The sequence below is a fragment of the Hippopotamus amphibius genome, chromosome 4 (genome assembly GCF_030028045.1).
Source record: "Hippopotamus amphibius kiboko isolate mHipAmp2 chromosome 4, mHipAmp2.hap2, whole genome shotgun sequence".
In the NCBI taxonomy this organism is placed as follows: domain Eukaryota; kingdom Metazoa; phylum Chordata; class Mammalia; order Artiodactyla; family Hippopotamidae; genus Hippopotamus; species Hippopotamus amphibius.
Window position 1 is genome coordinate 4,235,599 of NC_080189.1, and position 18,374 is coordinate 4,253,972.

Sequence of the window (18,374 nt, forward strand, 5' to 3'; positions counted from 1 at the left end):
CCCAGAAACTGCCGCCAGGGGGCGCCCCGGAGCAGGGGCCCTAAGAGAGGTCTGCGGGCTTTCTGAGATGCCAGGGTTCTGTGCCTCTGCAAGGCCAGCCCTGGTGTGACTTCCTCACCCGTCCCTCACAGGGGTCGTGCCTTCAGTTTGACTACATGTCCCATCAAAAGGCACCAGAGGGGACCATCTACAAAAGAAGAGTCCCCCAGAAAACACAGCCCCCTGAGGACAGACTCTGTGCCCTTCCCTGCAACTCCATCCTCTTTGGATTTGAGGACCAGTGAGCTGAGGGGGTCTTTGTGTCTCTGGTTCCCTTACACATTCCCTGACTTGGTTGTCCCCTGCATGCTGTCTCTTCCCATGTCTTCATGCGACTGCTGGTGGCTAGGAGCACACCTGGAACCAGGACTGACCTATCCGCTCCCTGCTTGGAGGATCGGGCTCCATGACAACGCTGTCCCCCAGCAGATGCCCCGTAAATGCAGCTGACAGGCCAACTACAACCCCCCTGCCCCCTTGGAGAGGCCCCTTAGCGGCTCCCCGGGAGCTCTGTCACATTCTTCGGTACGTGTGTAAACAGTCTCCCTCACAGGCAGACTCCTCATAGGTCTGCCTGCCAGCGGCTGGAGCAGCAATGGAAACACAGTCGCAGGAACCAACACGGCCCCTTCCGGCCTCAGGCCCTGGGTCTCCCTGCGCAGGACGGAGGCGCCACGGGGAACAGGCTTAAGGTGAAAAGGATGCTTAGCTGAAGGCCCAGACCCTCCAGACGTCTCGTGCTGAGACCCTGAGACGGGCCGGGTGCCCCCTCCTGTCCCTCCCTCTCCCGCCCTCACTGTCTGAAATGAGAGGTCACTGCCACGCAGGTGGCCGAGTCCTCCCGAGCGCGTCCTGGGATGGGGACAAAGCCAGGAGGGCCACGTCAAGGGGAGCGGGGGCTGACTGTGGGCTACCCAGTCATCAGCCACAGGTGGGTGGAAAAGGTAGTGGTATGGCCTGAATTCTGTCCCCAAGAAGTCACACGTTGAAACCCCCACCCCCAGGACCTCAGGCGGTGACGAGGGAATAGGGCCTTTAAGGAGGTAATGAAGGTGAAATGAGGCCCTACGGGTGGGCCCTGATCCACTGTGACTGGTGTCCTTGTGAGAAGAGGAGGTGAGAACACAGACACCACAGAGGGAGGACCCGGTGAGGACACGGTGAGAAGGTGGCCGCCTGCAAGCCATGGAGAGAGGCCTCAGAAGAGACTCAACCTGCTGGCACCTTGACCTGGGGCTTCCAGCCTCCAGGGCTGTGAGCAGCCCCCCTTGGTGGCCCTCTGCTGGGCAGCCCCTGCAGACGGACACGACGGCAGGAGACTGTCCTCGGTCTCCCAGTGCACCCAGGGCAGCTTGCGTGGGAGCAAATAAAACTCCACTTGACGCTCTCTAAGCCGATGTAAAAAAAGAGATTTCCAGGAGGGCCATGAAGTCTTTCAGAAACACTCCTTACTTTTTTTCAAATTTATTTTATTGAAGTACTTGTATAATTGGTTTACAATGTTGTATCAGTTTCTGGTGTACAGCAAAGTGATTCAGTCATATATATATATATATACACTTTTCATATTCTTTCCCATTAGGGTGTATCACAGGATATCAAATATAGTTCCCTGTGCTCTACAGGAGGACCTTGTTGTCTATCCATCCTATATATAATAGTTTGCATCTGCTAATCCCAAACTCTCAATCCGTCCCTACCCCACCTCCTTCCACGTTGGCCACCACAAGTCTGTTCTCTATGTCTGTGAGTCTGTTTCTGTTCATGATTAAATTCGTTTATGTCATATTTTAGATTCCACATAAGAGTGACATCATATGGTGTTTGTCTTTCTCTTTCTGACTTACTTCATTCAATATGACCATCTCTAGGTCCATCCATATTGCTGCAAATGGCATTATTTCATTCTTTTTTATGGTTGAGTAGTATTCTATTATATATATATACACACACACACACACATACACATCTTCTTTATCCATTCATCAGTTGATGGACATTTAGGTTGCTTCCATGTCTTGGCTATTGTGAGTAGTGCTGCTTTGAACATAGGGGTGCATGTATCTTTTTGAATTATGGTTTTGTCTGGATATATGTGCAGGAGTGGAATCGCTGGGTCACATGGCAACTGTTTTTAAATTTTTGAGGAACCTCCATACTGTTCTCCATAGTGGCTGCAGCAATTTCCATTCCCACCCACCGTGTAGGAGGGTTCCCTCTTCTCCATACCCTCTCCAGCATTTGTTATTTGTAGATTTTTTAATGATGGCCATTCTGAACAGAGTAAGGTGGTACCTCATTGTAGCTTTGATTTGCAAGAAAGGCTCCTTACCTTTAAGGTAACTAAATGACCCTGTTTTCCCAAGACAGGTGCTTCTTACTTCTGGGGCCCTGGAATAATGATTAACAGTGTTTCCTTTCACTCTTTCGTCTGGTTTGGATGATAAATTACTTGGCAAAGTTATCCTACATGCTTGTGCTCACGCACACGTGAGTGTCATGTTACTGACAATAAAAGTGAATAAATCATTCTACTCACTTTTTGGTACCAACACTCAGTTTCTTTTCAGTGGGTTTGGAAATGCAGCATATGATGTTAACCACAATATTGAAAAATTCTCTTTTTTTCCATTGGGCCATTAGATCTACTGCTGCAATTGTTTCATGTAAATCCCCTACAATCAAGCAGACAAACCCCTCTTTCCTAGAAGATTCTTAGACAAGAATAGTTTCCTTCAAGACCTCTGGGGTCTTGTCTTAGGTCACATAGGGTCAGGTCAGAGCTGGAATTTTTGTCTTTACCACACTTCTTGGAGAGTTCAACATTATTTTTTCTTTCTTTGGGGGTATGGGTGGGAGGCAGTGTTTTTTCTTTTTGTTTCTTGGTTGGTTTTTAGTTAAATATTTGAAATTAAATGACAGAGAGCCAAAGATAGGAGATCTCACTCTGATAGACTCAGGTGTGGTAAGGATACTTCTGCCCCTTCTAGAGAAGAAAGGAAAGGAGAAATTCAAGCTTCTTCTAAGCATAAGCCCAGACGTAGAATTTGTCTGTTTTTCCCTTTGCTTCTTTTCTTGCCCCTGGTTTTACTTCTTGATGATATGTAGGCCATGGGCCTGTGTCTTATCCCATTCGGGCTGCTATAACTAAATACCATAGCCTGGGTGGCTTATAAACAACAGACATTTACTTCTCGCAGTTCTGGAGGTTGGAGGTTCAAGATCAAGGCACCAGCAGATTTAGTGTCTGGTGAGAGCTCTCTTCCTGGTTCATGGACCTTCTCGCCATGTCCTCACATGGCAGAGGGGCCAAGGGGCTTTTTGGGATTTCTTTAATAAGGGCGCTGACTTCATTTATGAGGCTCTGCTCTCACAACCTAATCATTTCCCAAAGGCCCACCTCCAAATAACCGTCACATTGGGTATTAGGTTTTCAACATATGAATGTTGGAAGGACAGAAACATTCAGTCTGTAGCAGCCTGCGTGCAGATTCCTGCTGAGGAGTTGAAAACCATTAAAAGCTGCTGTCCTGCCACTTGTCCTCTGGGGTTCCAAATTGCAGAGGGAGGAATAAGGTCAGATTTACACCAACTCTGAGTGGAAGAAGCAGCCTTGAGTTAAGGGCTACAGCCTGGAAGGCAGGCCCAGGACGGGATGCTCCTCTACTATGTAAGGCAGTGAAGCCAGCAGAGGACAAGGGATGCATCGCCTTGGTGAGGAATGGCCCAGAGTGCTCAGACTTGTAGCCAGCTGGCATGAGCGATGGGCTCAGACAAGAGGGGTTAAGAATTACTGGAAGGAAAGCAGTTTTCAGAATGAGGAACATCATGTTCTAATGAAGTATTTGATACCTATGAGCTGAACTAGAAACGGAACAACAAAGCCATCCAGAAATGGGTAGGGAAACTTCAAGCGCAGCAAATATAAGGAGGGGAAAGATAATGTAACCACGTCAACAGAAGGAGCAAGTCTAAGTTACTGCAACACGGCACATTCTGTGCATCTTTTAACAGCTTTATTGGAGTGTAGTTTAACCCTGCTTTAACTACTGCAAGTGTACAACCCAACAATTTTTAGTAAATTTGCAGAAATAAACCATCACTACCACAATTCAGTGGGAGGACAGTTCCATCGTCCCTAAAAGCTTCCCACAAGTCTATTTGCAGTCAATCAGTGCTCCTATCCCCATAACCACCAATCTGCACTCTGGCTCCATAAATGTACTTTTAATAAGAGTATTCACTGGCTTATTAATATTGATATTCACTGCCTGGCTTCTTTCAATTAGCATAACATTTTGAGGTCCACTCATGTTGTGGTGTATACCAGTAGATCATTTCTTTTTAAAAAAAATTTTTTTTAATTAATTTATTTATTTCTTGGCTGCGTTGGGTCTTTGTTGCTGTGCACGGGCTTTCTCAAGTTGTGACAAGTGAGGGCTACTCTTCGTTGTTGAGTGCAGGGTTCTCATTGAGGTGGATTCTCTTGTTGCAGAGCCAGGCTATAGGCATGCCGGCTTCAGTAGTTGTGGCACACAGCCTCAGTAGTTGTGGTGCACGGGCTTAGTTGCTCTGAGACATGTGGGATCTTCCCGGACCAGGGATTGAACTCATGTGCCCTGCATTGGCAGACAGATTCCTAACCACTGCACTACCAGGGAAGTCCCAGTTCCTTCCTTTTTATTGCTGAATAGTATTCCATTGTGAGACTCCACCAGATTCTGAATTGCCCAGCTGATAGACATGGGGGGTGTTTCCAGCTTGGGGCTGGGATGAGTAAAGCTGCTGTGCACATTCGTGTGTGGAAGTCTTTGTGAAGATATATGCTTTCATTTCTTTCAAGTAAACTCCTAGGAGTCTTATGGGGATTTGGTGGGTGTGAAGTTTTGATTTCATTCCCTGAAGATTAATGGTGTTCAGCATCCTTTCCATGTGCTTCTTGGCCACTCATGTGTCTTCTCTGGAGAAATGTCTACTCAAGTCTTTTGCCCATTTTTGAGTTGGGTTCTTTGTGGTTATGACTGAGTTGTAAGTGTTGTTCATGTATTCTGCAGACCGGTCCTTCAGTAAGGGTTTGATTTGCAAATATTTTCTCACATCTGTGACTTACTTTTAACTCTTTAACAATGTGGTTTGAAGTACAAAAGTTATTAAATGCAAGAACTTAAATTTTAAAACTTAAATATGGAAAGACCTGTGAGCTGTTGCTAATCTCTGGTGTCTCACTGCCTTGAGTTGGTTTCTTAGGTTTTTAAAACAAAACAAAGCAAAGTAAGCAGTTCCCTCTATAAAATCCCTTCTGGTTAAGAACTACAGGTGGTTTCTGTTTCCCAGCTTGGAGCCTAGCTGATACACCTAAAAGTTCTGAAGTTTTATTTTCTCCTGACAATGGCTGTTTCTTCAGGAGGTTTTTCTGTCAGACGGATCTCTCTAATCCCTTAGCCACACCCCTGACACACACCCTTGACCAAGCAAACTTTTATTCATTGTTGAGATCCCAGAGCCAAGGTCACTTCTCTCAGGTATCTTCCCTGGCCGCTCCCCCACCCACCCACCCACCCACCCCGTCTAGGTCAGATTTCTGTCTTTTCCAGAAACGTCAGCTCCAGGAGAGAAGGACTCTTCCCCTCATGATAATTTCCCCCACCGCTCGGCACAGGGTCTGGCACGCAGTTCAAGTTCAATAAATCGGTCTGAGTGCTGGAACATGGCAGAAGGTCAGTGGGTCTTTGAACCTGACATTTCATATTTTAAGAAGATCAGAGTGAAGGAAGAGAGCTGAATAGACTGGCTTAATGAAGTAAAAGGAGCGCTCTCCGGGGGCCAGAGCTATGCTGACGGTGACTGATGAAGGGCCTGGAAAGCCCGCGTGACAGATGCTTCGATAGACCTGGGACTTCAGGCATCAGGGAAAGAGAGGAGCCACTTGGAAGCATGACTGGGACCCCCAGTTACGTTGATAAGAACAGAATGAGATACGCGTGAGGGTCCCGGGTGGCAGGAACCTCGGGGCTGGAACCAGCACGTCTGATAGGAACTTTTAAGTTTTTCCACCTTCCGTTGGGACCGTGCCTCTGTTGGGCACTGAGTGTGTCTCCACCGCATTTCTGTGTAGAAGCTCCACCCCAAAAGTGGCTGTACTTGGGAAGTAACTAAGACTAAACGAGGTCCTGGGGGTGGGGCGCTGATCTGATAAGATCAGTGTCCTTATAAGAAGAAACAGCAGAGCTCTCCCTCCCTCCGCGCTTCCCTGCCCCCCACCCCATGTGCACACCCTGAGAAAGGCCCTGTGAGGATACAGCCGGAATGCGGCCACCCACAGGCCAAAATGAACGGTCTGGCCAGAAGCGACACCAGCCAGAACCCTGGTCTTGGACTTCTAGCCTCCAGGACTCTGAGAACATGAACTTCGGTTGCTTCAGCCCCCAGTTCGTGTATTGATGGCAGCCCTGATTCAATCGATGGGCTGGTTCGGGGAGGGAGGGAGTCTGTGTCTTTGCTTGAGTGACAAAGTGAGGAGAGAGAAAGAGCACCCTGCAGAATGCTGCTGACCGTGGCTTGGCTCACAGGGTGCTTAATGAGCCCGGGTCCTGGGCCACGTGCTTTACCTGTATTGACCTGGTTCCGTCTCACAGCAACCCCACGAGATGGGGTGAGGAACCAAGGCACAGAGAGACTAACTGTCACACAGTTAATCCACAATGGAGCTAGCGATGCCCAATCCCGCCTCTGTGCCCTGACACCAAATAAGATCTCAGAGACAGAGTTTGGGGTGAAGTAGAAAGAAGAGCTTTATGGTTTTGCCAGGCAAAGGGGGCTCATGCCCTCAAAACTGTGTGTCCCCGACCTGGAGGGGGCAGTGAGGAGTTTTATAGCCATGGTTCAAAGAGGAGGGTGTGACCAGCTGGTGGGCCTTCTTCTGATGGGTTGGTGGTGAGGTCATCAGGAGTCAGCATCATCCACCTTCAGGTCCACCTGGTCTGGGGTCTGTGTGCTTGTGGGCAGCACACAGTTAACGTCTCCCACCAGGCGAGCTTTCAGTATCTGCAAAACAGCTCAGAGATACTGTTATGTGTATCTCTTGAGGGGAAACCAGGACCCTCCCCAAGGCTGCACTGCTGTCTCTTGACTGTTCCTCCCTTGTATCCACATCCCCTCCCTTCCCTGATTAGCTACTGAACCTGACCATAGGAACTCCGGGAAGGTCACGGAGGCTGCATGAAGCCCATTTCCTGAATTAAGAAATGGGGGACACAGAAAGGCTTTTGTGCCCGGGAGCCCCACGGGGTCCTGCTCGGTTTCACTGGGCGTGCCCTGCATCGCAGTGCCTCTCAGAAGTGTGGACCAGAGGGTGCAAGTCAGAGGAGAGATGGGGAGCAGGACTTGGGAACTCGAGGTCACCAGTGACCAGGTCCATCTAACTCTGCTCCTGCTGTTCACGGAGGTGTGCTTGGGCTGAGTAGACGAGAAAGTATCGGGCTTCGCCGGGGGTTCTGAAAGGCAGCTCTGTCTGTCCATTCTGCTCATCCTGCATCCACCCGTCTCCAGCAGCAGCCATCGAAATAAATGAAGGCCAACCAAAGGAGAACAAGCAAGGGCTCTTCCCTCAGAGGCTGCTTGCGAACAAGCGTCGGCCAGCATCTCTTGTGCTCGGCAGAGACTCAGAGGCAGGCAGGGGAGCAGGACAGCTTCACGGTGGGAGAAGGAGCTCAGGGTGCTCTGACAGAGGCTGTGGGTGCCGGGGAGCTGGAGGCAGGCCAGCTAGAAGCAGGGTCCTGTGTGCTCAGTTAGGGGTGCATATTTGGATTTCTCTATCTTCCTGCAAGTCTGACTTATGGTTGGCTTCCTGGGCCGGCCACTGTAGGTAACAGGTTGGTCTCCTGGGCTGGCTACTGAAGATTTGGTCAATGTTCTAATTTTTTTTTTTTTTGCCACACCGCTTGGCATGAGGGATTTTAGTTCCTCTTCCCCAACCAGGGAACCCACGCGCCCTGCCGTGGAAGCACGGAGTCCTACCCACTGGACCACCAGGGAATCCCCCCAGAGTTCTAATTTTATACACAGTCTTGCCTTCGTCCATGTGTGTATTCAATCTCTTAACACTACACGAGAAGATCTGTCACTGGAGACATTGATTTCCTCCAGCATCCTGTGCTTTGGGTGGGAAAGTACTCTTTAAATCAGCAGTTTTCAGCCAAGACGGCGCATGAGGACCACCTGGGAGCTGAAAGGAAACACCAGTTCCCAGGGCCTACCCCAGGCTGCCTAAGTCAGAGCCTCTGAGTGCGGCTCAGGCCTCAGTCGGCTCTAAAACCTGTTCAGATGATGCAGTGACTGCCAAGAACAAGAATCCCTGCTCTGAAGGTTAAACATGGTGGGAAAGACTCTCTCAAATTTACTGTGCAAACAAGCCACTTGGGAATTTTGTGTCAAATGCAGATTCTGATGAAGGAGGTGAACTTGGATTCCGAATGTGTAACAAGCTCCCAGGTAGGCTGATGTTATTGGTCCTCTGGCCACACGTTACATACAAAGAACCAGCATTCAGCTCAGAAAAGGGATACTCAAAGGGCAGTTGCGGGTGGACCTTTCCACTCACTGGGAAAGTCCACCTGGAGCTGCTGTGACCAGGGAGATGGAGAAAAATCAGCAGCGGGGCGTCTGGAGCTTTGAGTTTTGTCTCTGGGAAAAAAAAAAAAAACTGTGTGTATGTTCTTGAGTACATAGCATAAACTTTCCAAGCCTCAGCTTCCTAATATACTATGTAAGCGGTTTGTACTAGATAATCTTTTTTTTTTAGTTAAGTATAGTTGATTTACGTTTTGTTAATTTCAGGTATATAGCAAAGTGATTCAGTTACCCGTACATATATATCTATTTTTTTCAGATTCTTTTCCCTTATAGGTTATTACAAAATGCTGAGTATCATTCCCTAGGTAATTTTTATAAAAACAAAAATTGTGGTAATCAACATTTTAATGCTTGCGGTGTGCATAAAACATGCTAGCATTTTACTACAAGAAGTATAAAAGATAATAAACAGATCCTTGCTAGGACTGCCAGATTAAATACAGGATACCCAGTTAAATACCAGATTAGCTACAAGTAAATGATTATTTTAATTACACCCCATGCAATATTTGGGACATACCTGTAGTAAAAAAGTATTCATAGCTTATCTGAAATACAGACTTAACGGGGCATCCTGTATTTTTATCTATTAAATCTAGCAACCTTAAAAGGTCTTAGACCCATTTCACAGATGAGCAGACCAGGTGGTAAGTGGAGAAGCTGGTATTTGAAGACACAGAGTCTCCCTCTTAAGCCCAGACTCAGCTGCTGGGCTCACCCTGTTAGGATGCTAAGACTGGCTGAGGCTTAGTCACCTCACCACAGGACAGGAGACGTTAGGAAATAGATGAAAACAGGAACATCACTACCTGCATGAAGACACCGGCACGGAGGTGGACTTTGTTCATGACTTTGTTCATCAGCCCTTCCTTGTTTGTCAGCTTCAGGGCCCGGCTTGCTCACAGCAACGATCAGGACAGGACCCGATGGAGGAAGCTCTTTTCTGTCTGTCGGGGTCTGGGTATCGCTCCACCTCTCTCTAATCCTCCATCCTCCCCTCTCCTCCTGAGTTTTGTTGCATGCTGAGCACAGTATGAGCCTTTTAGTTTGGGGAATTTTTACATAAGATCTTGGAATTCTCCTTAAGATCTTAGGAGATGCATGTCTTCTGTTGTATAAAGGAAACACCAGGATTCTGACATTTCTGTGTGACCCCATATCCGGCATCCTTTCCTCCTCACATTCAGTGCCCCACCCCTCACACCAAATGAACCCAAACTGCACCCTCACTTTCCAAAAATCAACGCTTGGAGGACCTCGTCTTCCTCCTCCCTCTCCTCTACATTTTGCTTCTCCCCTGGGTTCCAGCAGAGACCTTGCCCCGATGCTCGGGTCTCCCATTTCTTCCCACTAACACAGGTCTGGGACTCATGGTCTGGATGTGGGAAGGTTCCAACCCTTTTCAGCAAAGTGTCTCCCATCTGTGACCTTCCTCTGGCTGTCCCCCCACAATGAACCCTGGGCTAGAATGCCGTCTCCACTTCTTCTCTTGCTACAGGAGGCTCTCAGGGGATGTGGATGGCTTTAGGCGTGGTCTTTCTTTCTGGTCATCTCAACAAGCCATTCTCCAACCACGCCCACGTCTGGAAGCATATCATCTATGAGCCTTGGAGTAAGAGCCGAGGGTCTTGACAACATGGAAGACGGATTTGACCTTGCTACTGCCTCCAATAAATGTACTTTAGCCTTATCCCTTGGAGGGGAGGGCGGGGGACACGTTGCACATTTATGAATGTGCTTTGTAAACTCTGAAACACCCTTAAATCTAAGTTCTGTTCACTGGATCGCCATCTTATTTAGTCAAGGCCATTTCCAGGCCCCTGCAGGACATCTCAGGGTCACTGAAAATGGGTCTTTGTTAGAACTTAGTAGTCAGGTCAGGACCTGGGACACCACCCTGCATCCTGCCAACAGGTGGACGAGAGACCCGCCTCTCACCTCCCCCACGTCACAATAGCACTAAGTAATTTTATCTATGTTATCACTTAAAAATGAAAGAACTGCCCCCCCGCCCCACCACCGAGACAAAATCTCCTGCTTCCAGAATTATTCGGCAAAGATTGGGACCCACTTTCTAGACAGGGTACAAGCTATCACTTGTGAAGTGAATTGGGACACCGTCCGCGGACAGTGGATTCTAAAAGTGGCCTATATCATTGTCAAAAAGAAATCCTCAAACCCTTCAAATTCATTATTCACCTATTTGTCCACAAACCATTTCCTTAAACCACACCAGGTTTCCGTTACGTACTAAGTGAGCAGGAAGCAGAGGTTTACCGCGGTGGATGGAGGTGAATGGGGCCACAAAGGCAAAAACTAGGTCCAGGTTTACCGCTGAGGGAGGAAGGGAGAGCAGAGCAGCCACCAGCCTCGTGGTGAGAGGACTGCCTCCAGGATGCAGGTACAGGGAAATCACAGAGCAGGGGGCCCTGGGGGAAGCAAAAGGTATGAGGAAACCCAGTGAGAGAGGGGGGTCGCACCCGGGGAGTGGAGAATGGTTGCTTGGATACATTCCAACAGGCAAATCCATGGTCCATGTCAGGAACCTGGGACTGGGTTTCGGGGGGTTTGGGGTTCAGAGGCAATGTTCAGCCCCCGTCTTGGAGTCACAAAGACATCCTTCACCACGCGAAACCAGAGTGTGCAAACCTCCTGAGATGAAATCAGCACCTACCCGACACACGGTAGCCAGTTTGAAAAGACTGAGCCCCCAAATAATGATTTCATGGATACAGAATGTGTGTTTTCCTATTATCGTTCTGCAAAGCAGTTTTCCTTTTCATCAGAGGATTTTTCTTCTGAGAGAATCACGTTCATTTTCTCTTCCAAGTTCACGTGTGTGAGAACATGCGCAAGTCGTGGCTGTTGATACTTGGCCTTCGTTAGCAGCAGAAGTACTTTTCAAGTAGTTAGATGACAACAGTTTTTTATTATTGTCAGGAGACACTCCCCAAAGAAAATCAGCTTCATAAATGATAATTAGCTCCACTTTTCTCCTCCAAATCGGGAATCAAAGAAAAGCTTTCAGGAGTTCATCCTGTCAACGTTGAAATGGCTGACACTGTTCTGAGTGCCGTTTGAAGTTCAGTTTACAGGTAAACATTAAACATAAAATTATTTGGTTTTGTGGTGGTAATATAAATTTTGGTAGAGCAGAATGACATTGTAAAAGCAATTTTACTAAATTAAGAAAACTGTGACAGCTTCCATTTTGACGGGTAAAATACTGCAACTTATTTGTGTGTATGGCCAGGGTAGGGGAGGGTGTTGGAGAAGGGAGAGAATAACTAAACTACAGTCTTTTTTGAGAAAAATCTAAATATACTTTTAGATTTTTGGGTAGCATGCCCTTTCTCTTTTTGAAGCTGTCATCAGTCTGACAGCAGGAATGTGTGAACCTTTGAAGTACTTCAATGTAAACAACCTAAGCAATGGTATTAAACTCATTTTTTTAGTACTAAATGAATCCTCTAAATTTTGATTGCATGTTTTTCAAGCTCAGGTGGAATCCTTTTTATTCAAAAAATTTCGACACCCAATATGACAAGAATAACTTTAGATTTTACACCTTTTAGTAAATTGTAATTATTGAAAACAAAGCATTCAGGAAGGAAGTACTGAAATGCACCCTTTAAAAGCAAGGAGCCAGATAAATTAAATGAAAAAAAAATCTCAAGTAGTGTGAAAATTTTAATTGGAAGTTTCATGATTGCATTTTGGAATATCTCAGTTTTTTAATTGATAAATTACATGCTGTAGTGCAATAGAATAAAATGGAGAAGGTCCATGATTTTTAGCACACAAACTTGACACTATTCTAAACAATTCTATATGGTTTGGTCCTGTAGACATTATTTTTGAGAAAATCAAGTATAAATAGAGGCAATAAAAAGCACCTGTGAACATTTTTATATTTTTGCTCCTTTAAAAAATAAAAGACATAAAACTGAGAATAACCTCCACTTAGCAGAATTTGTTCTGTGATCAGTAGGACCACACAGAAGAAGCAGGAGCATCTATGTTCCAAGCATAATTATTCTGCCTATGTTTGTTTTTAATATCTATTAAAACAGTATAAATAGATTTATTTAGCGTCCATGTATATTGATATATCATTTTAAATTTTGAAAATCATGTTATTTTTAAAAATAGTTTTAGAATTTAGCTAATTTATATATCTACCTATATTTACCTATATAGTAAAGACACCTTGTCAGACACGATGTAAGTCCCAGGATCACCCTGTGTATAGGCCTTTTCTACTTTCTCCAGGATAAAGTTCAACATCCAGGCTTCCCCGAGGAGAAGGCGCTTACCCTTGAGGTAACTCCTGACAGGAGGAATTCTAGAGCACAGGGAGACGGCAGAGAGGATGCAGAGACAGATAGTCACGGCCACCCTGGATGAAGGATCTGACATTTAGCATCTACAGCCCTGGTTTCTGGCCATACATTCATTGCTCGGGTCTACAACCAATTCAGAGAGAAAGACTCCTTGAAGAAACATCCCACACAGCGGTCCTTCGCTGTTCCTTGAGAAGGAGGAACCGTCCAATCAGCACTATCGCTGGAGAGTTCCAAAAAGTGCTCCGATTTCTCCCAAGTTCTTGAGAATCTCGGGACCTGTCCAGTTCCTTGTGGTCTAGAGTGACGGGGAGGAATAAGTCATCTTTCATAAGAGTCACAGCTTTGTTCAGAGCCATACATCGGGAACAATAACTAATATCTTACAATTCAAAGTCAATTCAGGTTAAATTAAGCTGCTCAGCCTCAAATACATGAAAATTAAATCATTCAAGTTGGACATGCTGGAACACTTACGTGGACGATAATCAGTGATCGTGCTCCCAGGCTGATTGATTCCACGGCTCGGCAATGAATTTTGTAAATTACTCATTCTTGTAATCTACCAAGAAACAATTTTATTCAAACCGAGTCAGTAAAAAAAGTAAATAACAAGGAGAAGTTGATCAACGCGTTCCCTTAGACATCCTCGGCATGTCTGTGAAGGTCCCATGACGTGGAAAAGACTATTTTCATCTGAAAAGTGGAGAGTGCATTACTTTTAGGTCCTGCAGATCTCCCTGCAGCCCACTGGGTCTCTAGCTGACTTTAAGTTCATGCATTGGAATGACAGCTCTTCCTGAAGTGTGACTGGTGTGAAAATATAAGACTCTAATTCTAGTGAGCCCCAATGAATGTGCTGCAGACACTGCTGGAGAATTCAAAGCTGAGTAGATGGAAATCCATGCCCCGCAAGGTCCACTTGAGACATCTGATATCTGAGAAAGGCCGTCTCATGCCCACGTTTACTAGCAGTCTAATAGGGTTTTTATGTCCTTTTGGTCCAGGAAGCCAGAACATCAGATTGCGATGAACACAGACTGTATCATAACCTGGTCAAAGCAATTTCGCAGGCAACAAAGATAATTTCGTGGTGTGCCCTCTTCCATTCGAACAAGACTCATGCGTGTTTTCAAAAACTGTATTTAAATGAATTGTCTATTCTCTTACTCAGAATTCTCTGACTCTTCCCTTCTGAATTCAATAACAGGAAAGAGCTTGATAAACCAGAATGTTTGCCTTCAGAAAAGAGCAGAAATATAAATCAATGCCTTTCTTTTTTGCCTTGGTAACAAGGAAGCTAGGAAGAATAAAGTCAATTAACAAAAGGCAAAAATGTTTTTACAGGACAGTAAGAGAATTGTAATTTTAAAATGTTTTGTATTCTACACTGTGCTTAATTTCTAAGATGTCTCAAAACTGTTTCAATTCCAGATGGAGTATAAATTCTAGTCAATATTTAAGAAATAAACTAGAATAATGGGCAAAATAGAAGTTTCGCAAGCTTGTTCAGGTTGTTATATTTTGGTATCAAAGGCTTGAGGGAAATGTTTGCCTTCTCAAATCTTTTCTGTTCAAATTTTCTTCAATGGAGGTATTTACTTATGTACCCATCTGAAATAAAGATAGGCTTTTGGAATTGGATATTAATTCTTCAAGATATATTTCAAAAGTTATGTCCTCCACAAAAAAAAAAAAAAAAAAAAAAAAACAAATTCAACCAACAGTGATTCTTCTGGCTTGAAGCATTGTCTAGTAGATTTTGTCTGTATTTTAAATTATGTCACTTAATGTTAATCTGTATTTTATTCTCTATGTACTATTTGAGCGTAGACATTACATCTTATTTTCCTTTTTTAATTCTATATAGGTAAGGGGCACAGCTGTATACGTTGTGAAAGAACTAACACAATCAAGCTAATTCACACGTCCATCACTTTACACAGTTACCTCTGTGTGTGTGTTTGTGAGAACACCCAGGATCTACTCTCTCAAGTGTACAGTACAGTACTGTTACCTGTAGTATCCCTGCTATACATTAGATCCCCGGAAGGTATTCATCTTATAGAACTGAAACTTTGTACACCTTGGCTAACATCTCCTCATCAACCCCTCCCCAGCCCCTGGCAACCACCATTCTACTCTGCTTCTATGAGTCTGACTATTTTAGATTCCACATCTAAGTAAGGTGATCTAGCATTCGTCTTTTTGTGTCTGGCTAATTTCACTTAGTATAATGTCCTCCAGGTCCATCTATCTTATTGCAAATGGCAGGATTTCCTCCTCTTTAAGGTTGGATAGTATTCTACTGTGTGGATATACCACATTTTCTTTATCCATTCATCCACTGATGGACATTTAGGTTGTTTTCATGTATTGACTATTGTGAATAGTGCTGCAGTAAACATAGGAATGTAAATAAGCCTTTGAGATCCTGATTTCATTTCTCTCGGCTAAATTCCTAGAGGTGGGATTGCTGGATCATACAGTAGTTCTATTTTTAATGTTTTTGAGAAATCACCACACTGTTTTCTGTAATGGCCTTACCAATTTGCGTTCCCACCAACTGTGTACCACTTCTCAGGAATGTGTCACTTCTCACTACATCTTTGCCAACACTTACTTTTTGTTTTTTTAAATAATAGCCATCCTAACAGGTTCAGGTGATATCTGTTGTGGTTTGACTTGCCTTTCCCTGGCGATTTATACCTTCTTCTTTTGCTATGACATCATCTAAAGGACCTAGTGAAAACTGGGTAGAGTAGTAATAGATGCTTCGAAAGTACACCAATCATGGTACTGCAACATTTCCTTTAGTAAGAGCTGTCTATTCAGCCTAGCCCAAGTCAGAGTTAGTGGTTTAAAACTCCCTAAACCACACCATGTGGTTTTCTGGATGTATCTTGGGTTGACCAGTTGTACATAGGCAGACCTGGCAGTTAAGAATCAGGTTGTGTTGATGAATTGGCACATGGAACTATTCACGTCCTGTGCCCAGGACTGAGGCGGTACCTTGGCCGTGGGGTACCAGTAAACAATGAAATATGGAGCAGAGAAGACCCCCAGAGCCCAATTTCTCTGTGCTCCCTCTGGTCAGAAGGCAGGTTAGGAAGGGGGAGTGTGGGGGGACAAGCAGATGGAGCAGCGGCAGCCGGGAAGCAGGGCAGAGCGGGCGCGTCCTCACCGGTGCTGAGCCATCTGTCTCGGAAGCAGAGAGGGGCACCCCGCTGGCAGCTCTGAAGCCTTGGCTCCTCGGCAACAAGATCCTGGGCAAACAGTGGCCACATCCAGGCTCAGCCCAAGGACAGCACCAGCTGCACCTATTTTTAGGTTGGGACTAAAATAAATGAAGCATGAAGGGCTGGCTCTACTTACAGTTCAACGGAGGGCCTCCCTACTCGATATCTCAGGGGGGTTGCCGTGGGGATAAGGAAGTGTTTTGATTAATCTGATGGAAAACCAGGTGTTTACTCTTTTAAAATAATTGTCCCTTGAAAGAGAGCCTTGGCCCCAACCCTGGGGACCGGCATGGTGCCGAAGGCATCACACAGGAGATCAGGAGACACCACTTCACCGCTCCTAGCCTCAGTTTCCCAACTGTAAGCAGAAAAACATTGTCCGTGTGTTCCTTTCCTATTGTTGCATAACTAATCCCCATGCAGCGAGCAGCTCAGAACAACACCCATTTATTAGCTCACAGCTCTGCAGGTCAGAGTCCAGGCTGGCCATGGTCAAGTTCTCTGCTGATCCTCATCTGGAGCTTAAATGGTTGTGATGAAACTGAGCTCCTGATGGTTATAGCCCTGAGGTCCCATCTCCTTGCTGGGTGTCCGTGGGGGCTGCTGCAGCCCCTAAAGGCCACATGCGTGACCTGACACGTGGCCACCTCCACCTTCAAAGCAGCAAAGGAAAACTGCTCACAGTCCAGTACCCTTCGTGCTTTGAATCTCTTTCTCCAGGAAGAGAAAAGTCTCGTCTTTTTTTAAGGGCTCACCGGATTAAGTCACCTTGATAATCTCCCTACTTTAAGGTCAACTAGTTTTGGATCTTAATTACACCTGCAAACTCCCTTCAAATTAGTGTTTCAGTAAGTGGCAGAAAGTGTGTGTACACCAGGGGCTGAGAACTTGGGGGCCAACTCAGATTCCTGCTCAGCACAGTTCCACATGGGTCTGGTGGTCTGTAGTTCCACAAAAAAATAAAAATAGAATTTTCATTCATTGAAGAGCAGAGATGAAGTAGGTCGTAGGTCTTGTCGACGAAAAATTAATGTCGATCTACAAAAAAAAAGGGAAAGTTTTATTCTAGCCAAATTTGAGGATTATAACCTGGGAAGAGCATCTCAGAAAGCTCTGAGAACTGTTCTGCCCATTAAAAGTCGACACAGTTTATATAAATTTTTTGAGAAAGAGGGCTGTACCTCAAATGATGATTTATGATTATTGGCAATTTACATAATCCAGATCTAAGCACCATAGAGGTGGGTCATGTGACCCTTACGAGATCAAGGAGTGTTATTTTTAAGGAGATGTCTTATTGATGCTGGGAGAATGTTGCTTTTTATAGTTGAGCAGGTATTCCTGCCGATGGGAGAGGTTTAATGGATGCATAATGCAGATACACGGTGCACAGTGGGGAGAGAAGGCCAAAGGGAAGAGAAGAATTTTAATGTTTAAATTTTTCTTGTCTTGCCATAAAATATGAATTATATTTCACAGTCTCCATTGAAGGTTTAAAACTCAACCTCAGGCTGGCAGGAAGGGACAGAAAGAAGGAAAGAAGGGATGGGAAATATGAGGTCTACTATGAAACATGTATTTTTCACATGTTGACTTAATATTTCTCAGTATACATAATGGGAAGCACCTTTCCACTGGTAGTTAGTAGATATGGCACAAAAGGATAACTGTAGTCAGATAAGTTTGAGAAATGGGAACTTTTTAAAAAACTAAATAGGAGTAGGACTAAACACATGAGATGTTCTAAAGATTCCTGCAAAGATTTACATCACATACTCAATCTTCACAAAGGGAAGTCATCATCACACTAAGAATGTGATTCTAAAATAGACCATTGTTTGTTTTAATATTCCTGAAACCGTGTCATGTTAAATTTGGTATGTGCAGCATAAGCTGCATCCCGTGAAAGCTGATATGTGCATAATACAGTGTGACTTCATTTATCCCCAAAGGCTGCTGGATAATGGGTAGTACAGGTGACAACAAATGAAGTCAGAGCAGACAGGGAGGGCACAGTGAGGGGGCCCAGACACGAGCCATCACAGGAGCTGCCCCCACCGCCAGCTACGGTGCAAAGGGAGGAGAGGGTCACAGCGAGCCCCTCTTCCCCAGGTGTGCGGTT